This window comes from Tupaia chinensis, unplaced genomic scaffold, assembly GCF_000334495.1.
Source record: "Tupaia chinensis unplaced genomic scaffold, TupChi_1.0 Scaffold138619_1, whole genome shotgun sequence".
Lineage (NCBI taxonomy): Eukaryota > Metazoa > Chordata > Mammalia > Scandentia > Tupaiidae > Tupaia > Tupaia belangeri.
Genome location: NW_006198512.1, coordinates 984,508 through 990,361, shown reverse-complemented (window position 1 = coordinate 990,361; position 5,854 = coordinate 984,508).

Sequence of the window (5,854 nt, the reverse complement as noted above, 5' to 3'; positions counted from 1 at the left end):
GAACCGCTCCCCATGTGCCCAGGACGCACCTGGCAGAAGGGTGGGATCAGGGCATGACCAGACCTGTCCCACATGCTTGTCACTCCCTCTTCTGCGGGTGTGCGCGGGACGGGGTAGAATACTCCAGGGCTGGCCAGCCTAGTGGTTAAGGAACTGAAGCCCACATGGCTGACCCCAGAGGCTTGGAAAACATACCAGGCACATGTGTGTGCATGTCCCAAGTCCCCGCAGGGTGGAGAAATGGAGAAGGGGTTGTGGTGAGGCCTCATTGGGGTGCAGGCACCCTCCAGCAATTAAGACCACACTGCGGGGTGGGGAGGTGGAAAAACAGATGAAGTAATGCTGAAAGCGGGTCGCGGCTGCAGAAGCCAGGCCCATGGCTCCACTCTCCGCATCAGGGCTGTCCCATAAGCAAGTGTAGAAGAGCAGTCGTCATGCGGACTGAAACCCAGGGTGCCCCGAGTCAGGAGTACACAGGCCCGGGACACGCTTTCCATGGGCCTCAGCTGCCAGCAGGAGGGGCTGGCAACCATGCCCATGTCCTGTGCTGCGGCTCGGTGTGGCTGGCCAGCCGCTGCGTGGCGGGGCTCCACCTGCGTGCCCAGTCTCACGGACCACGGCGGATGTTGGCCAATACGTGGCCCAGTTCCTCCTCGGCCAGGAGAGGAAGTCCCCAATAAGGCTGAGGGGTGACCCAGATGGCTATGCCAACCCGGCCATCAAGCGGCTGCACACTCAGGGTCAGGGGCCTGGGGGGGACATGGCTTCCCCCTTTCGAAGATCGGTGGTTGGGGCAGGTTTTCCTGCGTTTTAAGGACAAGGTCTTGCCATGTCAAGACCATCCTTCCTTGGCCTCCCAACGGAAGCTAGTGGCATGACCCCCACCCTGGCTCTGGGGCTGATCTTTCACTGGGCACCTGGAGGTGCTGTCCAGTCCTGCAGCCCCAGGTCTGCCCTAGTGGCCACCCCTGGCCCCAGCCCAAGCTTGGTCTCTTGCCATGTCCACACCATGCTGACTCCACTCCTGGCCGGTCTGGCTCAGCCGTGAGCTTCCTCCCAGCCCCGCAGGGCTGCCGAGCTCAGCCCGACGCACTCTGGACGCCTTCGCAGCCACCCTTCCCTGGTCACTGTCACGGTCCCTCTCTGGGTTACGCCTCCTCAGTGCCTTGGGTTGCTATTGCTGTCCACGCAGGCAGACACCAGTGAGGCTGGTGGACTGTCCCCAAGGGGCTGGTGTCTGAGCCCGCCCCGTCCAGCACTGGCACCCCAGAATGAGCCCTGCCCCGGGTCTCTGAGGGCCAAGAGGCTCTTCTGGAGTTAGAGGAGGGGCACCCCTTGTTCAGGCCTGTGCCACTAGCCAGGGGCCCTGCCCGGCGTCACCTCCCACAGCGTGTCCCAGCGCCATCTAGTACACAGCAGGTGTGTGTCCATGCCCTGTGCACTGGCACAGAGATCGAGGGGCAGGGAGCTGGCACCCAAGAGCCACGCGGCACCGAGGCAGCTCCAGGCAGGCGGGACCACCCCGTGAGGTCCTAGGACCCTAACCTGCCCTCTCTGGCCCAACCCTGCCCTGCGCCCTTCTGTGGCCTGCCCTACCCTGGGACACGGCTTTGCCCCACAGTGCCATGTGGGGCCCAGAGGTCGGATGACCGAGGAGACGTAGGTAACCACCAGTTACAGGGGCGCCACAGAGGGCCACACGGGGAGGCGGGCAGGTGGGAGTCGCGAGTCCAGGCCGAGGTGCCTCGCATCGGAGAAGCAGCAACGTGGTCACAGGAGAGGCTTTTTCTGACCTGGCTGTGACAGAGACGAGCAGAGGCGGCAGGCGGGAGGACGGCCTGTGGCGGAGGAGCCAGGTGGTGGACACAGATCCGGGCAGGCGGGGGCACAGTTAAGTGGCAGATGGAGAGGTGGATAGAGATGAACAGACGATGGACAGCTGAGTAATGTGGACAGACGGCTGACGACGCGGAGAGAGACGGACAGAGAGAAATGGAGAGGAGGTGACAGGCAGGCCCGGCAGCTGACAGACGGGCAGACTGAGGGCGCTGGTCGGAGATGGCCGCGATGAACTAAGCGGACCTGGAGAACTTCCGGGCGGTGGCCCCGGCGAGAATCCTCGTTCAGTGTCCACGGCTTTGGGGACCTGGCCCATCTGACATGAGCGAGGCAGGGCAAAGTGGGCAGGTGGCCAGGAGCGAGGTTCTGGGCGGCGAGGCTGCCCGGCTCGGGGTGCACTGAGCAGAGGGCCCCTCCCGTGCCCCCCCTCCCCTCCAGCCCAGGCTTCAACCCCTCCAGTTTCCAGTGGGGTGCCAGTCCCAGTCCCTCACTGTGACTTCACAAATCAGGGAGCCAAATGTGCTCACGTCTCTCTTCTCTCTCAAATGTTTATTTTTATTTTCTTTTCCAATTTTGCCAGAGGGTGTCTGTACTCACAGAGGGGCAGAGAGGAGGAGAAAACACCCCCTGTGCAGCACGGCCGCATGGAGCCTGCTCCCACATCCTGCTGGGATGTGCAAACGGTTTCCAGACTCCTGGGGCAGGGACCGGCCAGTGGGCCACGTGAGGTCCAGCTCCCCTAACCATGAGGCCTCATGCCCGGCCAGCGTGGACTTATTCTGGGCAGTTGCTGTTGGCCTGGGGGTGGCCATGGAGGCTCCCCCACCAGCCTCCATCCCTGCCCTTGAGTGTGGCACGTCCATTGTCCCCCTGCAGGTGCCACTGGGCTGGTCTCGGGCTGCTTCAGCCCCGTTTCCTGCCACGCATGACTGCAGCTGGATCTACAGGCCCAGTGTCCTACTCCTTTGAAGATGGGGGTAGGGTTCTGCTTCCAGGTGGATGAAGATTTGGGTCCCACTAGCCAGGCCCTAGCTGCTCCTGACGCACCTGCTCCTTGAAAGAATCCCCATATAGCCTCACGGCTAGAGATCAAGGCTCCCAGCACTTGGTCTCCTGAGCACCCCAGGGGGACAGCAGGGAGTGCGCCCGATCATCCCATGTGAAGGTGGGTGTCCAGGTCTTACCCAAGTGGGCCACGACCCTGTGGCTGGCTGGGTCTGAGGTCTGTGTAGAGGTGGGATGTGTATGGGGGGTGTGCAATGTCAGCCCCAGTGGCCACAGAGGACCAGGGACATTGACAAGACCGCAGTCATGGGAGCCGACCCCAGGGCCTGGAAATAGCGCTGGCCCCCGAGCGGAGTCAGCACCCCTGCCATATCTGCAGTCAGCAACTCGGAGGGAAGCTCGGCTTGTGCAAGAGGCAGCTGTACTTCCGGGCCCCAGCTCCTTGCCCTGGGGTGCCCCTGGCCTGGTCCCCCTCCACCCACACTCCCTCCAATGCCCTCTCCACTCCACATACTCCCCTCCTTCCCCACTCCCCACCCCTTCCCTGTAACCTCAAACCTCACCCCTGCAGCCTGGACCTGGGGGTGGCTTCCTGGCTCCATGCTAGCCTGGGGGTCACCATCCTTGCAGGGCAGGCCCTGGGCCTCCTGGAGTAGGTGGGGTGTCGCTGGGGTGGATGCGCTCCCGGGGGACGGGTGGAGTGGGCCAGAAAGGGAGCCTCCATGCCTCCTGGTGTCCCTGCCGCGCGGTGGCCAGAGCATGGCGGCGTCTCATTGCGGGGATGCAGGTGCCAGCCTGTCTTGGGACCCGGGGCGTCAGCAAGGTGCTGTGGACTGGGCTCACTCCTGGTCTCAGGCATGGCCTCCTTCACAGTTGGCCGGACAGGGACTGGTGGGGCTAAGGCTGGATGCCCCAGGGAGTCCCAGGGCCTCAGTCCAGAATGGGCAACCAGGTGAGGCAGGGGTGGCAGCAGATGGGGGGCTGCTTGGTGCCTGGATGCCACAGACCCTAACCCAGCCTTCGCGTCCAGCCAGGTCAGGGAGGGGGCTTGTGTTCCGCTGGTTCAGGCATGCCTGGGTTTAGGAGCTGTGGCCTCAGGGTCATGGATGGAGGGGGGTTGACGATACTGTCAGGCTTGGGGCAGGGCCTCCGAGTCGTGGATGGACAGGGTCAGCCCAAGACCAGGCCACAGGGTGTTCTCTAGGCCCTCACCAGGCGGATGGCGCCTGCCTCGGCCAGGAGTCGGGGCCCCACAGGACCTCAGGCAGCCCTGAGGAGGTGTGTCCGAGGTCTCGGGTGGCCTCCAGGCCGCAGGCTGCGGCCTGCCTGCCTCTACGCACTCCCGCCTCCCCTGACACAGAGTTTGAACGCCCCCAAGATCTGCCAAGGCCTTCGGGTCTCAGGTCATGCCTGGGGGCACCTCTCGCCCAGGATCTGCCACCTTCATCAGGTGTGTCACCCTCACCTACAGTCTCTGTCGCTCAGCATGTATAACCTTTGCCAGGCTTTGGGTGCACCTTCCGGCAGAGTGATAGTCACAGACCGTGGGAACGGACCTGGAGTAGGACCTATGTTCTGCAGACAGGAAGCCGAGCCTGCCTGGGAGCAGGGCCTGGCCCTGCCACTCAGGTAGGAGGGACGTGGGCCCAAAGCTGTCGCTTCTCACCGGGTGGTGGCAGGCTTGGTGGCAAGGCTGGCCTTTGCCTCCCAGGTCACCGACCCCATGGGCACCACACAGGGGCTGCTGCTAACAGGACCCTCACGTGAGTCCTGGAGCACCTGGCCCCAGGGGTGCTCACCAGCTGAGCTTCTGTCAATCCGATCCTGAGCCAAGTCCAAGTGGAGCCTGGCCCCAGGCCCACCTTGTCTCCCCTCCCCCCCCACGCTGTCCTCTGGGCCCCAGGCTTGCCAGCGTCCCCAATGCAGGCTCCAAGGCAGGCTCACGTGCTTCCAGAGCCCCATGAAAATGCAAACTCATGGTGACTCTCCATCTGACAAACACCCTATTTCCCCAAAGGCAGGCTGGTGGAGAGGAGCTGACGGGGAAGTGAGCGAGAGCTGGGCCCTGTCGCCGGGGCAGCGTGTATGCACACGTGCATGTACGCGTGCACATCGTGTGCGTTTGCACACATGCATACACATGCTGTGTGTACACGCACGTGAGTGTGCAGCTGTGTGCATGAGTGTGTGTGTGGCGAGGCAGTGGCAGCGGCCTGGGCCAGAGCATCTGGGCCCCCAGCCTCCTGGCCCTTCACTGCCTGTGGCGTCGGGCTGAGCCTGGCGCCCTGGTGTAAGACTAGGGCAGCGATCGGCCCCTGAGCAGGACGCCGCCGTGCCACGGGGAGCTGCCATAGTGGCCAGGGCACCCACAGCTCGCTGGGGGAGTCACTGTCAGGCTCCGCTGCCCTTGGCGGGGACAAGGACCGGGGAGGGGAGGCGAGTCAGGCCCCCAGCCCCTCGGAGCTGCTCGTCCTTCGTGTCCACCAGGTCGTTCCAGGAAATGCTTGGGCTGAGGTTGGCAGGAGGCAAGATGGGCAGGGCCAGGCTCAGGCGAGGGCCCTGGCCCAGAGAAGCGTGAGGGAGCTGGTGCCAAGCTCCTCAGAGGAGATGGTAACTTTCATTTCTAAAGGACTAGAGATTCTGGCGTGAGGGCAGCCGGATCCCACATGGCTGACATGACCCTGGGGCCAGAGGTAGCATGGTGGTTAAGGTGGCTGGGTCCCACACGACTCAGGTGTGAAAAGCACACCAGGTGCGTGTGTGCACACCCAGAATCCTGAGAGACTGGAGGAGAGGACTGCGGTGTGGCCACCGCCCCGGGTGCTTTCTCACCTTCCTTCAGTCTGTCTCTCTCTGCAGTGAGCACACGTGCTCTATAGACAATTTAAAGAAGAAAAGAAGGCCTAGATGTGTCCGTGGCCTGCTGTACTAGCCTGGGGCATGCGTAGCCACTGGGTCAGAGACTGGCCCCTGCTAGCCTGGGGCCGCGGAGCCCACGGCGACACACGCG